Raw genomic sequence first — 22,592 nt, 5'->3', positions numbered from 1 at the left:
CTCCCCTGTTCAGTGACTCCTGGGTCGGGGGGGAGGGGGCACCTGGAGTCTCCACCGAGCCAAGGAAGCATGGGGGCTATAGCCAAAGCATTGATTCTCTGAATCAGCATCGACTCTTCAGATTTGGATCTGACCAAATCAAATTGGGGACAGTGATCCGAATCAATGAATCGAATCACTGTCCCCAACTCAGGCCAAAACTAAATCTGAATCAAATACAGCATGTTTCACATATTCCTACCCGCTCTATTTTTTTCATTATAATTCTTACTATTATTATTTCCTGTGATTCTTTTGAGATTCATTATCTATTATAAGTATTACAATGGTCATTCTCATTTATTCCCTTTTGGCCTTTCTCTTTTGTTTTATCCTTTCATTTTCAAAATATAGGGAAAGCAGAATTTCAGAAGAACGCTCTCTGAAGGAATTCTTAGCTTTCCTGAACTGCTTGCCTATTCACGCTTCAATTACTTTCTTGTACTGGTCAGATTCAATTTTACTCTAGCAATATAATAATTTCTCTGCATTTCTTTTTTAGTTCAATGCTCTTTGTTGCTTGTGTCAGTATGCAGCCCAACTTTTTTTCAAGTTTGCTATTCAGTTTTAGCTGCTAAATCTTTCTCTGCAACTTGTGCTTATGAAAACTCATGATCCTAGATTTTTCTTTAGGAAAATCATTCATAGCAGCTGGTAAAGCTCCTTTTCACATTGCTGACACCCTTTATTACTGAGAGCCTGGGGAAGCTGAGGATTACAGGCAGAAGCATATTTCTTCTGGAATTTTTTGTAGCTTTCAAATTTTTCAATTTTCTTTCCCGCGCTTGGCTTACTTTTGATCTAAAAAGAAGACACAACAGAGCAGAAGTTTTTTTCTACCTAACAGTCCAACAGTAAATATATACAGCTTTCTAAAGGCAACAACCCTAGGAATGTCCCACATTTGGTCTGCCTAACACTATGACTTGTTAAATGGAGGGATTGTTCTAAATATTAGGTCACTCTGACTATAACTATAGGAAAGTTGGAATGTCTAACAGACAAGTGGATGTTGGCTTTACCACCAAAAGCTGCCAGATATTTTGAGTCATAGGAAATTAATCCCTCTTAAGTGAGTGTAACAGGGAACCATAACCCTGTTACTAAGAGACAGGGTGGTCCTTTTAAATCTAGGACCTTCCAGTCACGGCTGGCCAGCCATGTAGGGGTTAAGGCTCAAGCCCTGCCAGCCAGTCAGGTGACAGGAAGAGGAAGGCCAGGATCCTACAAATGGCAAGCGGAGAAGGCCAGAGGGGCAGCAGGGAGGTGGACTCCCAATGACCACGGCACCATGGTTGCAGTCTCTGTCGGAAGACTAAGCCATGCCCTGAGCCATCCTCATGATCATCTAAAGTAAGCAGGCATGTTGCCTCTCTTGTTTCTGTATTATCATTTTTCCATTATATGGCCTTAGAAGCCTATGTTTTATGTTGAATGTTAAGACCGGTGGTTTGGGTGAGGCTATTTGGGGAAGGAGGAGGCCTCATTGGGGGCCCACTGCAGTGTGAGGACCCCAGCACCAGAAAGGGTGCAATATTCAGGGGTGAGATGACCCTAGTGCCAGAGAGGGTGCAGTATTTGGGGCTGAACTGGCCCCAGCACCGAGAGGGCACAGTATTCGGGGGTGAACAGACTCCAGTGCCACAGAGGACACAGGAGCCTGAGTGAGTTTGTTTGTTTGTTTGTTTTGAGAGCTAGAGCCTGGGAGTCAAACCCTGATTAGTGGGTTTTTTTGACATACAGGCCTAGCTAGAGAGACAAGGGGTAGGCCCACAGTGGCTGAGACCCCAACATAAAGAGGAATTTACAAATACCATCTGCAAGGCTTGGGCTGCAGTGTAGGGGAGGAATGGAGCCACAGATAACACCCCCTGGCATAGGGGCATACAATGGGCAGCCTCCTGCTTAATTAACAACAAGGCATGGCAGGAGAGAAGGAGGGCGGATGGCCCATAACAGGTGGGCGGGGCTACCAGTAGACGGACCCCGAGCAGACCCACCCTGCTACAGTGAGATTCCTAGGGTTAGAGCTCACAAAACTGTGGCCTTCTACTGTAGCCTGTAGCATAATGGAGACCCTTACTCCTCCCTTCTTACTCAAAAGGTAAGGGGAAGGTTAGATCACATTAAAATTGGCCCCATGATTTAACTTACTTCACACAGGTGTGGAGTGTACATTTAGCTACCTAGTTAGGTTGATCTAAGTACAAACTGTACAGAAGTTCAGGAAGGTTAGATCAGTCTCAATGTGGCTGACTCAATCTTACTTAACTGTACCTTGGAGGTATTCTAACTTGGCCCAGTTTAGACCAATCTAGTTGAAATTCTGTACAGTTTCCAGTGCAGCTCTAGGACTGGGGAAGCCCAGCCACTGGCCCCATCTCTGGGGCTCTGCTTTTCCTACTGCTGCTCCCCATTACTGGGTTATTTTTAGCCCCCTGGCCCCACTCCTGTGGCCCAGTAAGCCCATCCCCCCCCACCCTCCACCAAACCATCCATCCTACAAGCTGCTTCTTGTGTCAGTTTTACCAGTGCCCACTTATGCCAGGAGCTGAGAAAGTTAATAAGGGGGGGGGGAGGGGCATATGAGATCATGGGGCATTGCTCCACTGGGGGGGGTGTTGTTTGTCTGGGTTGGGGGTGGAGCTCATGGAGCTAAAAATAACCCCTAGTCCCAAGGGGAAAGAGCCCCCCACAGGCCCCCCACTAGCTCCCCTAATCCCACCAACACCTCCCGAACCCCACCAATCCCATGCAGACCTTGTTTGTCCCCCCCACCCCTACTCCTACCAAAACTTCCCAGACTCTAACAACCTCCCCTCCCCCACTAGCCCCCTATCCTAACTTACCTTAAATCAGGTGGTCATTTTTAACTTGATCTACCCTCCCCCTAATCTGCCTACATGTCTATACATGTCCTAACAAACAGGAACCTCTATCAGTTTCATTTTTCATTTGTAGATTTTAACTAACTGTATAAAGAAGGAGCTAGATCCCTTTATCTATGAACCTAACAGTAATGTGTAGTGAGACTCTTTGCTATAAAGATGTTAGGCAAATTCCAGATCTACACATCTAATATTGGTACTTTTAAAAATGATGTAGTTTAACAATGACTATTTAGTCCTGTTTGGAGCCTGACTGGCATGGCCACGTGAATGTTTTATGTATCCTCTAGTGCAAAGGGGCCCAGAGCTGGGCTGCCTAAGAGTAACACCTCAATTATAAATATTGAATAATAAAGAATATAATTTTATCAGAATACAACACAGATGAGATAAGAGTTGGCATGAGATGAGATGTGACTGTTGACATGTAGATGACACTGGAGGCATTTAAGGCAGGACTCTACATATCAGTAAACTCTTGAATTCAAGTGGAGAAAGCACTATTGATTTTGACTCCCTTTATTCAAGTTAAAATACACGTAGGAAAAATGGTAGTATATAAAAAACCCCACTGTTGCTCAACCCACTGCCTACTCTATTCAGAATCAGGTCTGCTGCCTTGAGTGACAAAAAAAAATTATTTCCTCTTGTTTTTCTTTTCTCTTATTAGTACTGCCTGGCCAATATTACTATGGGAATCTGGGATTCCCTCTGGCTCCTGTACATTTACAGAATTGTTGATTTAAGTTTCAATCTCAGAATTTTATCTTGAAGTGACATTTCAGTTACACTTAAACTGCTTTCAAAACAAGTGTGCAGAATAAAGTTTTACTTCTAGAGCTCAGAAGTTTGTAGGGCTTGCCCTTAAAATAATAAAAAGAATACCCACTGATCTTTTAAGGGTAAGATGAACATATTTATTTTGGAAGCAATGAGACAATTATCATAGAAGTCTATGCCAAAGCAATATTACATTGTGTAGTGCTAGACACACATTATTTGAGCTATAATAGACTTTTATGAGTTCATAGGTTTTCTTCTGCAAACTTCATTTTTAAGTGGCTAATATGGAGCCTTGGAATTAAATGATCAATGGTGGATCTGAAACGTTTATGGCAACACTATTGTAAAGATATGTATTTATGATAGGGAAATAAAATGGAATAGCAAATGGTAGCATATTTTGGAATTTAGATAAAGATTTCTAACTACTGTATTTTACAGTGTATAGGTCAACACAGTGTATAAGTCAACCCCATATTTCTGTACAAAAAGGTAGGATTTTTGTAGATCCCTTATATAAGTCAATCCTGCCTTGGTGTGTGAGGTGCTGGAAGCCCAGGTGGGCAGGGGTGGGGGGGAACTCTGGGGGTATCGGGCAGCACCAGCCTCCCACCCTGCCCCTGCCCAACACCCCTTGCTGCCCATAGGGTACATCAGCCCCTTCCCAGGCAGCACCAGACATCCTGCTGGCTGCAGGAGCCTGCTTTAAAGCAGAAGCAGTGAGGGGCCCAATCCTTTCAGTTGCAGAGCCTCCCCACCTGCCCCAGGGCTGGATGGTGAGCTGCTGGTGGACCGAGCAGCCCCTGAGCTGTGTGTGTGTGTGTGTGTGTGTGTGTGTGTGTGGGCGGAGGGGGGGAGGGGGGTGGTCCTTCCTTCCACAGTGGCTATGCCCCCTAGGGCTGGCTAGCTTAGCTGTCAGAGGGCTGTGTGTGCTGCCTGAGCTCCCAGGGGGTTCCAGGCAACGCCACTCTCAGGGGACAGTGTATAAGTCAAGGTTGAATTTTAAGAGTTAAAAATTTGGCTTCAAAACTTGATTTATACATGGTGAAATATGCTATTTATTAACATACAGAGGAGTGATTGCCAAATGGCATGATCAAATTGTCTTCACATTCTTTGGTTTGAACTTGCTACTACATTCCAATTAATTAATGAAAAGGAAAGAATATAGACAAATTGCCTTTAACTTGAGTAGACATGTAATAGGTGAAAATAAAACTTTTTCTCATACGCCTTGTAAAACTTCATTTCATGAAAGGTATTTCTTCCCATCTATCAAGTTTAATAATATACGTATCATAGTTTGTCACTGTAATAAATGACTGTTGGGGGGTAGTGGTTTCTGTTAAGCAGTTTTATCAGATTTATTGTGCCATCAGTCTTATTATGTAGCAAAATTCTAAAGTCCTGAGTTCTTAATTACAGAAAAATGTAATTGGAGCATCCCTGGAAAAACTGCTGAGGCACTGGTATGGAAAAGCACTTATATAACAAGTTTGAGTTGCATTATAGTTTATAGAATTTAAGCACAATTTTAATATGCTTTCCTCAGTTGACACTGAAAACAAAGGAAATTAGCCCCACAACTCTTAGTCATGCATTATTTTTCCCCTAGATGTAGCAATGTGAAAAACAGTGTGCTTTGTGTAATTAAAGGTTATAATACATAGTACTGGGTGTGTCTACATGAGACACTGACTGTACAGTACCTGGAAAATACTGCAGTTGTGCATCACAGCATGGACAGTGCTAATATGCTACTGCACATTACTATTAGGCTACTGCACAGTTGTTGCACATGTTTGCTGGTGCTACTGTGCAGTAACTCTGGTTACTGCTAATTTATTAAGTATTCACTAATACAAGTACTAAATAAATGCACAGTTATGACTGCGCAATAACGTCTTGTGTAGATGCGTCCACAGAATTGTACATACTCATAATACACATGCAGGAGGAGGGGATATTAAGGTTGAACAGACTACCTGAATCTGGCATTACCAGATTTTTGTAACCTTGGTGAGATTACCTTTTTTGATACATAAAAGATATGGGGCATTCCTACAAACAGTTACACAGGGTTTGGGTGAGTGGTATGTTGCTTCCTAGATACTCTAGGACTCCAAGCAACCTAGTACAATAGCCATACAAAGAGTAGCATTGTTGACAATTATTGGCAGGATTAATTTTCTTAAGAGATTTGAATTACTCTTGATAAACACATCTCTTAAAAGCAAGAATTATTAATTTGTGCCCTGGGGTCCTCAGTGGTGCTACAGAGAATGTCTTGTTATTTCAAGGAAAATAAGGATAGAAAATGAATTAATAGAAGTTTAAGGCCAACTTTCCTACAAGCTAAACATTGATAATATATGACTGCAAAAGATATTGCCAGTCTTCTAGTGCCAGGGTGTAAGAGGCTTACTTATGCTACTTCTACACTGATGACCACTTATGTGAGTAATTGCAGAAGCTCACCAATCAGAGTAAGACGTGTGCAATCTGTGCTAGAAGGTATGAGACTTCTCCCTGCAATTTATTTAGCTGGAAATTTTTAAAAGAAGCCTAGAAGACTTAGGAACCCAGCACCCATTGACTTTCAGGTTTCTTTTAAAATGGAAGCCTTAATGGTGTCTTGGGTAATTGAAAACAGAATTACTGGCTTGATTTAACACCTCTGGAGAAGGGAAGAAACTTGGTGTGATTGTGAAGAACAAATGAAATGGATTTCTCATCTTGCTGACACCGATGTGAGTAGGAAATAACTTAAATTGGTTTCAGTGACATTATCCCAGAAAATGAATTTAGAGCTCAGTTACTTTGATGATAGGCACTATAGAAACTACATCAATGAAGTACAGTTATGCAGGGTGGCAGTCAATATAGGAAACTGAGCCAGGAACAGTTATTCTTGCATCACAATTGCAGGATTGAGTTCCAAATGACTGACACTTCAATAGTTATCACTGGATTCTTAGCTCTTGTAAGTTAACCTAGCTTCTTTTACTTCAGTTGTGCTATCTTGACTTTCACAAGCTGTGGCTCAACTCTGGGATATCCTCAGGAAAACAGCTTTGTCCAGTCGGAGGAATTTAAGAGATTGAAGGTACTCACCACTCCCAAGACACAGTGGAGTCAGTGGTAAGTGATGGTACTTAGCTCTGCTTCGAGGGCTTGACCTACTCCAGACTGGATCAGTGTGATTTCACAGGGAAGCATATTATTCAGACATCAAGAAGCTGGAAAGGCAATGTGTAACAGTGCCAACTTCTATCCCTGCCACTTCAATATTTAGAAATATTACTGCAGGTGGTGCTGTTACACGTACCTGTCCAAGTTTTTTCTTCATGTCCAAGTAAGATTTGGGTTTTTAAGATGTCAACAAGTTTTCAAGATGAACTGGGGGTTTGTGGGGTGGCTTGCATTATTTCTTGAGTTTGTTTACCAATATGTCATATATAGTCTTAAAGGAGGGTAATGTCAAGCTGTATTTAGCCTTATTATCTTTGGGCACTTTTACACATGCTCTAGGGGTGGAGGAGGGCAGTGCTTTAGTTAGAGCAGCTCTGAGAGTCACTCTCATTAAAGTGCCGCAGTGTCTTATGCATCAGTGTCCCCACACTCCAAAATGGCAGTAGAGGCGCTTGAACTAAAGCTCGTCGTTATAACTTATATGTTATGATAGGGTCAGGATTGCACAATATGATAATGACTTTCAAGTACTAAACAATTAGTTTCTTTGGGAACCAGGATGGCTAAAAAACAGGAATAGCTTAATGAGTTGACATGATTTATTCAGTGTCTTGCCTGAATTTACATTTTAAAAGGTGTTTGACACCTAGTTAGTCAGACTAGTGAGGGATGAGAGACAGCATACTGGATTAACAGTCTGAAAGGAAGCACATGTTCTTCTGGTTTTATTAAAATCAGGAAAATCTTGTAGTCTGAAAAACATGCACGTTTGGCAGGCAAGAAGCTATTGGCATAATGTGATTCTTTTCCCATCCTACCCCCACATAGAATCTAATGGGCGGTGTATGTGAATAGCTAGAGAGGCAACTGTATTTAAACCTGCTTTGAGAGCATGGCTTTTTCTTAAGTCTTTCTGTGTACAGGGGAGACTGGAGATCCTTAGCCTGAGCAAAGCAGGCTGAGTGAAGAAGCTGACAGGAGAAATTGCAGGAGGATCTGATTATGAGGCTTGAACAAGAAGCTGCTTTTTAATCTTTTGAAGCTGTCTAGGAGCTGGATTTAAAGTGCAGGGTAAAAAAAGTCATTGTTTTGATATTTCCTAACATTTGTTTACTCTTCTCTCTGTCTTTGTCTCAACATATGGTTACTGCTTTCTTATGCTGGTTCTTGGGGTTTATTTAATAATAAATCCTTTTTGTTATCTTTTGCCCACTTTTTGTCAGTGATACTTGGGATTCCAGAGTATTTGACCATGCAGGCTTACCCATCTCAAGCTCTTATTTCTGAGCATGTGACTAAACAAGAGTGTGATCCTTCTAGCTGGCAAAATCCTCTTTGCTAATGGCTGGCAAGGCCTGAGTAACACAGTAGAGCTGAGGAAATAAAATTTGGGTAATTTATTTGAAAAATATAAACATGATAGAATTCAGACCATAAATTATCTGCCTCAAATCATTCAATCTAATGTACCAGTTAGTGAGCAACACAAATTTTCTAGGGGCTTCTGATGCTTGGAATCTTCTGCTCCAAGTGTTCTTAAAGGAAGTTGAGCATCTCACTGCATGGATTTCCAAAGGCCTGTTCCCTGCCCCGGGATGAATGAATGTCTGTGGGTCCTACTGAAATTAGTTGAAATGGCAGGGGTCTACCTAAACCCAGAGATTTACTGGCTGGAGGCTTAAATTACTGATTTTGAGACATCTCTAAAAATCATCAGGGCATCCGGTCATATTGCATATGCAAACAAACATTGAAGCTAATTCTAATATTGCAAAAGCCTTAGTCTGTCTGTTGGTCTGTCCATAACGCTTTATTCGCACTCTGATTGGCTGTCTCAGAGTGCTCCAAGAGCATTCGGACTGCAGGTGGCAGTGTCACAGTGGAGCACCACCAAAACAGTAGGAACAGGGGGGATGGAGAGGGGAGGGGAGGGCCAAGGCCATGGAGGAGGCGGCAGTGTCGGCGTGAGGGGGTGGGGAACAGGGTTGGGCCGGCAGTGGCAGCGTGAGGGAGGGCGGGGAATGGGCCTGGACCCGCCATGGCATACGGGAAGAGTAGGCCTGGATGCCGCCATGAAGGCACGGACAGAGGGGAAGGATCAGGGGAAGGCGAGGCCAGCACTGCCCTGCTTCCAGAGGTGGCGGCGATAGAGTGGATGGAGAGGGGGAGAAGGCCAGCAGCACTGGCCTTACTCCCTGCCCCCTGCTCTCTGGATGCAGCGGCAGCATGGGGTTCTGGATGGTTGTGCACCATCCGCGCCCCCTCCCCATCATTCATGGGGAGGGGAGGCAGGTGGACGTGGCCTGGGCGGATGGGGGGGAAGTGGGCCTGGCCCCAAAACAGTGGTGGGGAGGGTGGTGTGGTGTGCCCAGCCCCAAAACAGTGATAGGGGGGCACATTGGGTCCAGCCCAGCTCCCAAATGGCAGCAGGCAGGGGGGCAGTGCTGGGCCTGCCCCAGCCCCACCTGACCTGGCCCTGCAACAACAGCAGGGAGGGTGGGGGTTGCGCCCAGCCCCAAAACAGCAGCAGGAAGGGTGGGGGGTACCACTGGGTCCAGCCTCACCCAGTCCCAAAAAAGCAGCCAGGAGGGTGGTGGGGATGGGCCCAGCCCCGCAGCAGAGGTGGGGAAAAGGGGAGCAGGCCTGGCCCTGAACATGGAGGGAGGGAGGCCTAGATGCAGGGCTCTGGCATTTTGGCAATTTTTGATGGGCAATTGGCTAGTTGTTACTAATAATGTAATGTTTATGCCATTGCAATTATCAATAGCATCATTCTTCTAATCTACCTGGTTCATTTCTCTGGAGGAATTAACATTTCCTAGAGTAGAGTTGCTGACCTCTTCTTTGTTAGACTGTTTGATCTAAGGCAGTGAACTCGGGCTTTTGGGGCATTTTATCTTTTTCACTGATTTAGGTACACGTCATTTATATGCTTCAGAACTTTGTGGACTCTGTGCATTTGCCACAGATTTAATTACTTCTATTCAGATTGCTTTCTGCTTTAAATTAGACTTGGTGAAACAACAGACCAATATCATAATAGGCACAAACAAAAGAAAGAAACCATAGGAGAGTTCAATTTTTGTATTTCATGATAAAAGTCACAAACAAAAGGAAATGAAGACTACAACTGCATGCATGCACACATGTTCTCTCAGCCCCTCTCACTCACTCCATGCGCATATATATATATATAGAGAGAGAGAGAGAGAGAATATATATATAGAATCTCTGCACTGTTTTTTGTGTTTCCTTTTTTATATTTATTATGGCTTTATTTTTTTGTACTGTTACTCCAGTAGCATCTAGGGGCACTTTTACACATGCTCTGGGTGTGAGGGAGTGGCACTTTAACAAGAGCTGCTCTAATTAAAGTGCCACAGCATCTTCTGTATCAACATCACCACACTTAAAAATGGTGGCAGGGGCACTTGAACTAAAGCTTGTTTGACGAGCTTTAGGTCAAGCATCCTCACCACCATTTTGAAGCAGGCAGTCACTGATACACACGATGCAGGAGCATTTTGTCATGCTCCAGAAGACTCAGTTAATCAAGTCTGCTCTGACACGCTGGAATTGCAGCACATTGGAGCAGCCTTGGTGCTTGTGTACAGACACCCTAGATGTTCTAACCAAGATCAGAACCCTATTGTGATAGACACTGTACAGGCAGATAATAAGAGAGTGTTCCCACCTCAGAGAGCTTACATTCCAACTAAACCAAGTGACTTCCCAAAGACAGACAAACTTCTGTAACCAAGCCAGAGAAATGGACCTGGATCTTTCAGTCCACTCTTCAAACTTTGGGAGTCTGTGTTCAGCCTTTGCAATGAGTAAATATAACTCTTATCTATGGATTTGTAGGCTCTGGTATGACTAGTTATATTAAAAAAAACACTGTAGAATTTTTTTTCCTAAAGGTTGGATAAAAGCACATCTTTTACAAAGATATCTAATCTCCTTTTAAGGATGCCCAGAAATATTGGTTCTAATACCTCCCCTGATACAGTATTCCCCAGGGTTTAATTACTCCTTACTGTTGGAAAGTTGTCTCTGATTTCAAGGTTGCATTTGTTTAACTTGTCTACCTTCCACTTTCAGCTATTATGTCTTCATCTGCACATATGAGAAGGACCCTTGATCACCTCTTTTTCATGTGATCATGCCTTCTCTTAACTGTCTATTCAACAAGCTGATTATATTGAGTTCTTTAAGCCTCACATTTTATAAGGCTTGATTTCAGCCACTGAATCATTTTTCTGGCCCTCACCGAACTCTTTGTAGGATTTCCACATCCTCCTTGAAGTGTGTATCGCAGAACTGGATGTAGTAGTCTTGTTGCACGTTTACAAGTACTATGTTTATGGACAGGATCATCTCTCTGCTTTTACCAGCGATCCTTCTTTCTACATACAATGACCATATCAATTATGAGCAATTCAAAAACTTAAAATTCTGCGAGGGTTATTTGTATACATATGTAAATATTGGGGCCAATTTGTTATTTGATGGCTGTGTAGCTGATTGCCACGTTCTTTTGGCCTACTCTTAGTGGACACACACTCAAATATCAAACAGTGCTTGTACACAAATGCGGAGGCTGTTCCAACATGCTTTAAATAATTGAATCTGCTGGAGTCTGGTAATTACTGCACTCCAGCAGCCTCCTGTATCTATCATTTTGTTTCAACATCCATTTCACCATTTCAAAGGGACAGCGTTTTGTTTTGTTGTTTCATTTCATTTCAAAGCACTGTCCCGTTCCATTTTGTCGAAACTGTTTCGCTGTTTCAACACGTTTCAATGTTTTGTCCATAGGCTATCATGGGGAATCATGAAAATGCCTAAAACTTTGTAATTTCTTGCCTTATTTGGATGGTAGCCCCTTCTGAGGGCATGAAGCCTGCCAAGTTTCAAAGAGGTAGGTGTAGAGGTTTCTGGGAAACTGCACTTCAAATAGTTCAAACCATAGCTCCTGATACTTGCTGGCAGTAGGCTCCTCTCATCTGGCATGCAGATCAGGGGGCCCACACCTCTGGGAGGCTGCCAGGCTGAAGCAGGCTCCTCCCAGGGCTGTGAGCCCCCAGATCTGCACACTGGATGAGAGGAGGATGTCGCTGCTGCCTGGGACCGGCGCTAGGTGCAGCACACATCCAGTCTGCCACAGCCCGGCCGCCCTCCTGGGGGTGCAAACCCCCGGATCTGCACCCTAGATGAGAGAAGACTGCCTCTGCCACCTGGGACTGGCACTGGGGGTGGGCTGTGCCTAGGTGGCAGCAGCAGCCTCCTTTCATCCAGCGCAGAGATGCGGAGCCTCATACCCCTGGGAGAGTCAGGAACAGCCCCGCAGCCCCGCTAGGATGCAGGCCCCTGGATCTGTGTGCCAGATGAGAGGAGGCTGCCACTGCCATCTAGGACCAGTGCTGAAGCCAAATAAGCCCAGCTTTGAAACTCAAAACATTTTGAAACTTTTGAAACATTTCGAATGTCCTCATTTCATTTTGAAGCTGTTTCAAAGCCTTTTGTTTCATTTTGATTTTGCTGTTTCAAGCTCAAAACACATTGAAACAGCTTCAAAATGAAACACCTGGTGAAATTTTGCACAGCCCTAATATCTGAACTGAAGATGCTGCACCCCAAAACAGATGCAATATTGCTACCATAATGCAGTCCTGGGTGTGGGACAGGAATCTCTCATGTATACCCAACACAACCCTACAGTGCTTTATGACACTGGTTTCACTACAGTGCTCCCTAGTGCAGCCCTTTACACAGCCATACTGTGCCTAGACAGTGATATATCAAGTAAAATCTGTAACTGCCTAACAACTATAAACCCGTGATAACAAGTAGTGAAAATGTGTCTGGGGTGAAATCAAGAACAGAGCACAATGGATGGCACAGAATCTGCTCTTTACAGTTAAGCATTTGTAATTCCACGTACTTGTGTTCACTTGTACATTACCTGAGCATATTGAAATATGAGAAAAGATAAGACTATGGATTTAACTAACAAAAAAAATCATTCTCATCATTTTTGCTTCCCATGAGCCCACTCCCAGAGAGGTCTGGGGTCCTTCTGCAAGACTATATTAGATTCTCCTTAAAAACCAGGACCTAAACTGATGCAACTGTGAAGATACTAGACTTCAGCTTCATTCTGGTCCCAAAGCATGGGCCTTACTTGCTGGCTTTCCTGCTTATGCAAAGCCTGGATTTTCCAATTTATTTTGTTTGTCCCAAGGTCAGATCAAGAATAAATGATATATTTGGAAGTTCATTCCTTTTTTTAAGTACATCACTTTATCATAGTTGGATACAAGCATGCCATACTTCTACCTAAGGAAACAAACATACACAACAAACATATGTATATTTGTACATATGTAGTGACAAACATGTTTGTCACTACAAACATAAAAAGTTACTGAAACATAAATGTCATATAATGTCCTCAAGATATTAATTTGAATGAAGAATGACTACGGTGTACTTATCCTGTATTGGTACAGACATTCTCATACTTATCTGTACTCTAGCATGAGGCCTGTTACAAATTCACATCTACTTCAGAGAAACAATAAACCTACTGCATCGCTATGAATACATACAGAAAAAAGGATTAACTGCATTAACTTCTGTTTCTACTGTGAGTGAGTTTGATACCCACTGGGAATTCACAGCAGTGCAGCAATGGGTAATTTTTATCCTGTTTTAAATTGAGAATAAGATTTGAAAGAAAATTGGTGGTAGCAAGGGTATGTGTATAACAAAACCTTTCCAGGGATCTGAGTGCAATATAGTGTAGAGCTAGTTATCTGCTAGTTAGCTCAGGCACTACTAAGAGCCTGGCCATGACAGCATTGATCTCAATGTAGACTGCCTGCCCAGAATTTACCTTACCACAGGTAGAAAGCTACCAGTTTTCCACTTAGTTTAAAGGTAGGTCAGGTATATCAACACTACCCTTCAGTTCTAGCAGTGCCAGCAGGACTGACATACCTTAGAGAAAGCTCTTAGTTGGGTGCAAGGTTTGGTTCTAAACATCCTCAATATTTGTGGACTGTTCAAACCCAGAATTTTGGCTTAGAGCCCTACCTAATTGACTTGCTCTCTTTCTCTCTGTACATTTGACCACAGACATACTGGAATACAGACGATCAGTGCAGAGCATGGTTATTGCCCAGATAGTGATTAGAGAGAATGGGCTGGATGTGGGAGGCACTGCATGCTGAGCTGAGCTGAGCTACACTTCACGTTGGGCTGTGTGATGCACAGCTCATCTCCAAGATCAAGAGGAGATAAAAGATAAGAGAACACCAAATAATGTTGTGAAAATCAGCACCTGAATTCTATAGTCAGATACTCTCATCTAATACTATTTCACTCTCTTTTTAAACATGATCAATACAAATCCAACAAATAAACACTGATTCATGAAGAAGCAAAGCTATTCAGTGTTTGCAGGCAGTGTAAATTCCTCTGAAAAGTCAAAAGCCAATGCTTTCTTATGCCTAATACTGAAGTTCATTAGATGCTGCTGCCATAGGCAAGAGATGGGAAATTTTACAGGATGGTTGAACACTGAATTTGCGCTGCATTATTCTTTTGCACTGATGTAAATCTGAACTATTAGGCTCACTGGAGTCACTGTGGCAGAATCCAGCCTCATGTTTGTACTTGACTCTCAGCAGGCTTATCTCTCCTAAGAAGCTATTGAACCATTGCTGAAAATTTAATTTAATCCTAAATTATTTTCAGTATGAGTAAAAGCCTGAGTAGATTTAACTCGCAGGGCTGCACATTGTGCCTGAGCCTATAATCTCTCCATATAGATCCTGGGTTCTCTCATTAAAGAATTTTTCACTGAAGAAAATAAAGCTACAACAGATAAAGTGGAGGCCTGTGAGTATTATGAAGAGCTACATCCCTGTTGTGTCCTTGCATTCATGTAGACTCGATGGGGTTTTTAAAAAAATATTATTATACATTGAAAAATATTATTCTAGTGGAAACTGTTGCTCTGTGTGTCCTTCTTTTCCATTTTCATTATTACACTTCCTTGCTAAGCTGAGCAGTCATTGAAGTGCAGCGGGTCTCATCCCCAACAGGCAAGCAGGCAAACACACACATTCTTTTGGTTCGTAGTACTTAGGGTTGGAAGGGACCTAAACAGATCATCAGGTCCGACCCCCTGCCCCAGGCAGGAAATAATCAGTGCAGCTCCATTGATTTCTATGAGACTGTACTGATTTATTCTAGCTATCAGACTGAATCTTATTTGAGTTTAGAAAAAAAAGTCTAATGAAAATGCTCTTCTTTTTCCTGATTTCTCCCCCCCCCCAAGTGCATTGGTATCTAAGTTGCACTAGACTGGTTTACAATTTGACATTTTTTTCAAATACTGTATGATATTTATTTATTTATTTTTAGAAGCATTTTGGATTAGACAACAGCTTTCATTTTTTTTTCTTGATGTCAACTTTTTTGTTGGTTTGTTTTATAACAAGGATGTGAGAGTGTAGTATAACTGCAATGGATGTCTGAGCCAGAGTCCACTGTAATTATTGAAAAGTCCTCAAGAAACTGTGGATCAATTGCTGATTTGTCATTCCTTGAATGAATAAGATTAATGCAATTTACATCCCAAAATGCAGAACAAGATGCACAGCAGGAAACTGGTATAACAGAAGGAATGTTAGTTGTCTTTTCTGCTACATTTTCATGTAAATTATGCTTATCCTGGAGGGACCTCATACTACTGGAACACTGCTCCCCTGCTTGTGTGCTTCTAACTTCATTTTCACTTGTTTTTGAAAGTCCTCACCCAGAACAGTGAAGACTATCAAATATCCAGTATTTAGCATTAAGCAGTATTACTGAATGTATCCAATTAGAGATTAAAGCAATATATTGTATTTGCAATCCATGTGCAGCAATTTTAGAAGACATTTGATTGGGATATTATTAAGAATATACTTTAAAATCATTTTAGTGTGGGACCAAAATTTATTATGGGTCTGAGGATAATCGGTTTGCTAATATTAAAATGACAGAACAGACAAATTCTGAAACAAGTAAATTCAGTGAATGATGTATTAAATTCATATAGCACTTTTTAAATAGGCATTTCTAGGACCACATCTTAAATTTAGTATCCTCTCTAGTGCCACCCTCTACAATATGTTGGATTCAATTACAAAAAACTATATTCAAGTAATATTAAGAGTCTGACTTTCTTTTAGAGAAGGCCAGTAAGTCAGAGTGAAAATCCAAGAGGAAGTGAATGAGAACATTGTACCAACAAGAGCTATCAGTTGAAACCCAATGGAGCTTTGCTATTTAGTTGAGTCAGTCTTCAAGAATACTCTGTTAAACTGGTTTGAAGCTTCACCTCACACTTGAAGAAGGCAGGACAGGGTGACATTTCATAGACATTATTTTCATAGACATTAGGGCTGGAAGGGACCTCGGAAGATCATCGAGTCCAGCCCCCTGCCCAAAGGGCAGGAAGTCAGCTGGGGTCATAGGATCCCAGCAAGATGAGCATCCAGTTTGCTCTTGAAGGTGTTCAATGTGGGCGCTTGAACCACCTCCGGTGGCAGGCTGTTCCAGACATGTTAAAGAATAACTTGTTCAGAAAGGCATAAACTTTCATAGGCAACAGTCTTCCCACTCTCCCTACTCATACTAGAAGTGAGAATTAGGTTCCTTTGTGTCCATAGCCTTTCTGACAATGTCCTTTTTAAATATTTGCCCCACTCAATATGTTTGGAGGCTGCTATTGCTGGTGATTTTGAGACTGAAATGTTTTCTCTGGAAAATGTCATTTGAAACAAGTCATGTAGCAATTCTCTATGAAGCCACCTTGTACTATTGCTCTTTCCAATAGACATACTCATGAGTCCAGGTTGAATTAAGAAGATTCCATTACCCGCCCCTCATGCTGTCATTTATTTGGGTAAAGACAAATGGGGGGATGTTTGTCTTGGACCTAATGTTTTGTGCTAACTACAGATGCAGGCAGTCTTCAGTTACAGTTGGTTCACATTTCAAACTCCCCTTTATACCCAGGAGAGTGTAGAGATTGCCTATGAAATGAGATCTAAGAGTTTGAGATCAACATGTCAGTTATTTTGGATATTGGCCTGTCATGTCAGTGTCTTACTCCCATCCTAGCAAATTTGAACCTTGTTTGTAGAAGGGGGATGTTATATTTTAGTACAGTAGTACTTTTACAATTTCTAGAAGAACAGAAAGAATGAACTCAGAGTTAATTTGAATCATTCTAGCAGCAGACACTATTTGGTAGTAAGAGAGTTTATCATTTTATGTTTTTAATAACTTTAGTTGTTTGTTTAACTTGGGTGATGCATTTTTGAAGGATATTAGGTATTACTTGACTCAGTTATTATAATTGCTTGTGATATGCAAGAGGATAAAATGGTTCAAAGAGAAGGAAGCAAAGGTATTTTAGCCACAAGGTTCTAAATCTGTTTAACTTATGATATGATCAAGGAAACTGAGCCTGAGCAGTGCTTTCTCCCGCCCCCCCCCCCCCCCCCCCCAAAAAAAAAAAAAACAGCCAAACATGGGTTGCTGAAAGACAAAAACCTGGCACTAGTATTGGAATTATCCAAGAAGATGCACAACTTGCATAACAGATCAGTGTGGTAACTGTGAGTTTATAGGGAAGCCATGGGACTCAAATGAGATATATGGTTGACTCGAGGATGGACATGAGCCGCTAATGTGAGGAAGCGGTCACTAAGGGTAACTGCACCTTGTCATGCATCTACAGATGCATCACAAGCAGGTCCAGGGACGTGATCCTTCCCCTCTATGCGGTGTTGGTTAGGCCACAGTTGGAGTACTGTGTCCAGCTGTGGGTGCCGCACTTCAAGAGGGATGTGGCTAACCTTGAGAGGGTCCAGAGGAGGGCCGCTCGCATGGTCAGGGGGCAGCAGGTCAGGCCCTATGAAGATAGACTAAAGGGCCTGAATCTATTCAAGCCTCCACAAGAGAAGACTGAAAGGAGATCTCGTGGCCATCTATAAACTCACCAGGGGGGACCAGCGGAAAATAGGTGAGGCTCTGTTCCCCCGGGCACCAACTGGGATAACAAGGAATAATGGCCACAAATTGATTGAGAGCAGGTTCAGGCTTGATATCAGGAGGCATTAATTTACAGTTAGGGCTGCCAGACTCTGGAATGGACTCCCAAGGGAGGTGGTGCTCTCTCTTACCTTGGGGGTCTTCAAGAGGAGGTTTTTGTAGCTAGTCACTTAGATATCTGGCTAGGGTATTATGATCCCAGTTCCTTCCCAGGGCAGGGGGTTGGACTTGATGATTTGTTCAGGTTCCTTCCGAACCTAGAAACTATGAAACTGTGAAACTCCATCTGATTTTGAAATTTGAAGTGTGATGTGTCATCTATTCTGATTTCTCTCACTGATAAATGTTTGTGTCAAAAAAGGGTCATTGTAACTTAGCTGCTTTTACATTGTTTTATTTTCATTAAATCTGTTTGAATTTATGTAATTTGTAACTTTTTTTTAATAGATGCATGATATTAGGCTACCGAGTTCTGATTTAGGTGTGTACATAAGCAGCCTGGTTTTTAAAAATGCTGACTACTCAGCAGTTCCCCTGTCTTCCCCATTTTTATAGAAATGGAGAATGGCAGCTTTGGCCAGGTAAACTATATAGAGCTGAACTTGCTTTCTCAGTTCTTATTTTGATCATGAGCAATACACCCAAAGCATAAGGAGATTTTTGCTTCACTTGAATTGTTTTAACCTTTAGCTTAAAAGTATACAGCTAGATTTTTCTCAGGTTCCTTCCTACCTAGTCAGTACAGAAAGGTCAATGGCAAACTTGTTTTATCTTGTCTGGGAGCAAAAAAAGTCAAAATTATTGTTGCAACTAGATTATTTTTAAAGTTTATCTGTGAAATACACATTCATCTTATACCTCCCTCCACCAAAAAGCCTTACAAAACAGTATCCTCTGCTTCTGGTGCCCCTTAATATTTGGGAACCTGATTCTCATCTGATCTGTAGATTCTGTCTACACCATTTTGGTAATGTAAAAGGGCCATAAAATGAGTGTAACAGTAAGCCAGATCTGTTTAAGAGTCAGTGTGATCAGTGTGAATGGTTCTCATTACAAGTAAGTATTAATCCCAGATGTTTGGAATAGGTGCAACTTTCTAAATGGTTTGAGGTAGGGTTGATGATACCTCAACCTACAATGTTGCCCACAATAAGCAATGTGATGTGGGCAACATTGTACTTTGCTTTCCCTGTCAATCTGAGGTTTTGTTTCCTGGGACTATAAGTAATGTAGGAACTTCTCCTGAGCAACATGTTGCCTGGGGGTATTAGGGTAGGGACTCTTGGTCTAGGAAAAATGTTAAGAATGCTACAAAGGTCTGCATTTACATATGTGCTTTTTGTGAATTAATATTTGTGTGCAATGTTTTTTCTATTAAAAATGGCAAAGTCTTCCATTTATCTATGGATCAGGTACAGAGAAGTTTCTACATATTTTATCCATATGCTTCTTCCTTAGCCTAAAAGGATCATCTCTCTGACCTGGTCTCCAAACCCATTCATCCCTTAGTGTCTTTGCATGGACTCTTTGATTTTATGTCAGGGATGATGGTATTCTCTGTAATGCGGTCCCAGTACACTGACAACATGACTGACCTAGATATTTTAAATGTGATATCACCTGGTGACAAGGTTTTTCAAGGTTATAAATGTTTGTTCAGACATTAGAAAAACTGAGTCTGCTATAGACACACATGTACAAGAGACATAGAGTCACTACCCTATATGGAAGAATGTTTTGGACATATTTTCAAACCAGTCTCCTTGTCTCCAGTCTTGTGCACATAACTTTTTTGAGCAAACATTGCACACCAGCAGCCTGTTGATGGATGAGAAATCAGGTGCATCACATCTGCCTGAACAAATTCAGCTGATTACAAGTGACTGGCTACAAAAAAATGCAACTGTGTTTACAGGGGAAAAAATAACTCTCTGCCCTAAAAGAATTACGTAGAAACTAGTTTGAAATTGTATGAAATAGTTGAGTAGTGTTATTGTGTACTTGTAGCTATGATGGTCCAAAAATATGTGAGAAATAAGATTTCTTTAGCACTATCTTTTATTGGACCCAAAAGCCTGGCTAACATCTGTCCCAACTATACAGCTGGTCCAATAAAAGATATTAGCAAATATGCATTGCTTCTAAAATATCTTACACTATTGTGTTTAATGAGAAACTAGTAAAATTTTTGGAAAAAGAAAAGGAACCAATGAATTTAAATATGACTTGGCTCTGGGTAAATTCAATTAGTAAAGAATTATCTATGGTTGGTGTGAATGTATATGCAGGAGGGGTAGAAGAAAGGAGAGGAAGCAAGAAGAGAAACCTCCTTACTGAGTAAAGTTGTAGCAGAGACACTGTGGCCACATCCACACAAGCAGGGTTGTGCGTTTGCAGCAGCATAAAGAGTAGTGACACAAATTTGTGCTGGTACTTTATGCTGCAGTGCACACTCCTGCTGGTGGGCAACATTGTCCTGCTGCTTCATGTGCTGTAGGGGGCAGTGGGGGTGCTGGCTGGGGCACAGGGTGCCTGGGGCAGTAGGCAGCCCCGGTCTGTCTGCTCCCCTGTCTCCGTGTGCCTCCGTGTGGGGGTTCCACTGTGGAGCTCCTGTCTTGAGGCACAGGAAGCCCCCATCTCAAGGCTCACTGCACGCCAGCCAGCTGTACAGGGGCTCTACAGCAAGTGGAGATGGGGGAGCAGGCAGCCCTAGGCTGCCTACTCCCCCATCTCTGTGTTTGTTCTAGCACATTGCACTTTGGTGTACTTTGCACTGATTTTTTTTTTTTGCACAGGGTAATTTATTATTTATTTGTTTATTTGCTACTGGGAAGACCCAGTAGCAAATTTTGCCCCAGCACTGCAAATTAGCAGTGGGTCATACAGTTTAAAATGCAACACATGTGGCTTTTGGCGCTGTAAAAAAGTTTGCGGTGCCACAAACAGCATGTGCCTGCGTATCTGGATTCAGCCTGTGTAGCTATACTGCAGCCTTGGGATCACAGTGTTTGGTATCTCTTTGCCATCTCAACAGAAAGTTTGGTTAGGAAATCCATCTAGTACTGCTCTGCTGCCTTTTACCAGAATTTCTATCCCTGCATGGTGGGGTTAGGAACTCCTCCCAGAAAATCACTCAGTGCCGTGGAGGAGAAGGGGACTCTGCACAGTCTCCTGATCCTTTTTGTACCCTCTAGGTACAGGGGTTCTATAAATAAATATCACAGGATGCTGAAGTCACTGGCAATAATCATTGCATTATCACATATTCACATTATAACATTTTACTTCATAGCCGTGACCCCAGTTCCATGAAATTTTGAGCCTTACTAAAGTACTAAATTTTTTAATTGGACATATTTTCACTGATCATTTTTCCCCCAGTTAAAACCTTCCTAATGCTTATTTCCTACAAAATATTTACAGATAGTACTGGATTTGAATTAAATTAGTAAATGTGTCACTCTTGCTTCTTCACCTAATGCACCACTTAGATTAAAACAAATATTTTCAATGTGATTATTGCAATATGCATACCTCTCAAAGAGAATAAAGTCCTTGTGTCATAATGCTCTTTTTTTTAGATTATGAACTATGAAGATCTAGCTGCAAAACCCAGTTCCTGCATTCTACATCATAGTTTAATTATGTAGCACAAACAAAACCGAATCATCTTTTATCCAAGTGACTATTTTACTTTGTAATCCCAGTGAAATCCAGGATTGTAGCAAGTTCCTGGAAGATAAAAACATAGTGTAGCACTAGTTTATTGTGGGTCATCAAGCCCAGGGTTGATGTTCTTGGGTTTGAATATAATAGTGTCTTGTAGAATGGGAGAGACCAAAAAGTGACCCAAGTACAAGGGAGAGCTCGGCCCGGGAGTGTAGGAGGGCTATTAGGAAGGCCAAGGTAGAGATGGAACTCAGGCTAGCGTCCAGGATTAAGGACAACAAAAAGTCCTTTTTCAAGTACATTGGGAGCAAGAAGAGGGCACCAGGCAATGTAGGGCCCCTGCAAGACACAAACGGTAATCTGGTGGCCACGCCAGACAAGAAAACTGATATTTTTAACAGTTTCTTTGCCTCTGTTTTCCTGAACAGGGACCGGGATATCCCACCTACCAGAGGTAGGGACAATCTTGGGGATAGCTCTATCAAGCCTTTAGTCAGTGCAAATATAGTTCGGGATCTTCTGGAAGGGCTAGACATTTTTAAATCTGCAGGTCCAGATGTCCTCCACCTAAGGGTGTTGAGGGAGCTGGCAGGGGTCATCACGGAGGCCTTAGCCCAGCTGTATGAGCATTCATGGTCATCTGGCCAGGTGCTGGGGTATTGGCAACTGGCTAATGTGGTCCCTATTTTTAAGAAGGGGAGGAAGGAGGACCCAAGTAATTATAGGCCTGTAAGCCTCACCTCGGTGCTCGGGAAGGACTTGGAGAGGATCATCTAGGAGCACATCTGTGGGGGGCCTGCAGGAGAGATCATGCTCAGGGGCAATCAGCATGGCTTCACCAAAGGCAGGTCCTGCCAGACCAACCTGATTGCCTTTTACGACCAAGTAACTAAATCCTTAGATGAT

The sequence above is a fragment of the Alligator sinensis genome, unplaced genomic scaffold (genome assembly GCF_000455745.1).
Source record: "Alligator sinensis unplaced genomic scaffold, ASM45574v1 scaffold60_1, whole genome shotgun sequence".
Taxonomy (NCBI): Eukaryota; Metazoa; Chordata; order Crocodylia; family Alligatoridae; genus Alligator; species Alligator sinensis.
This window is presented reverse-complemented; position numbering follows the sequence as displayed.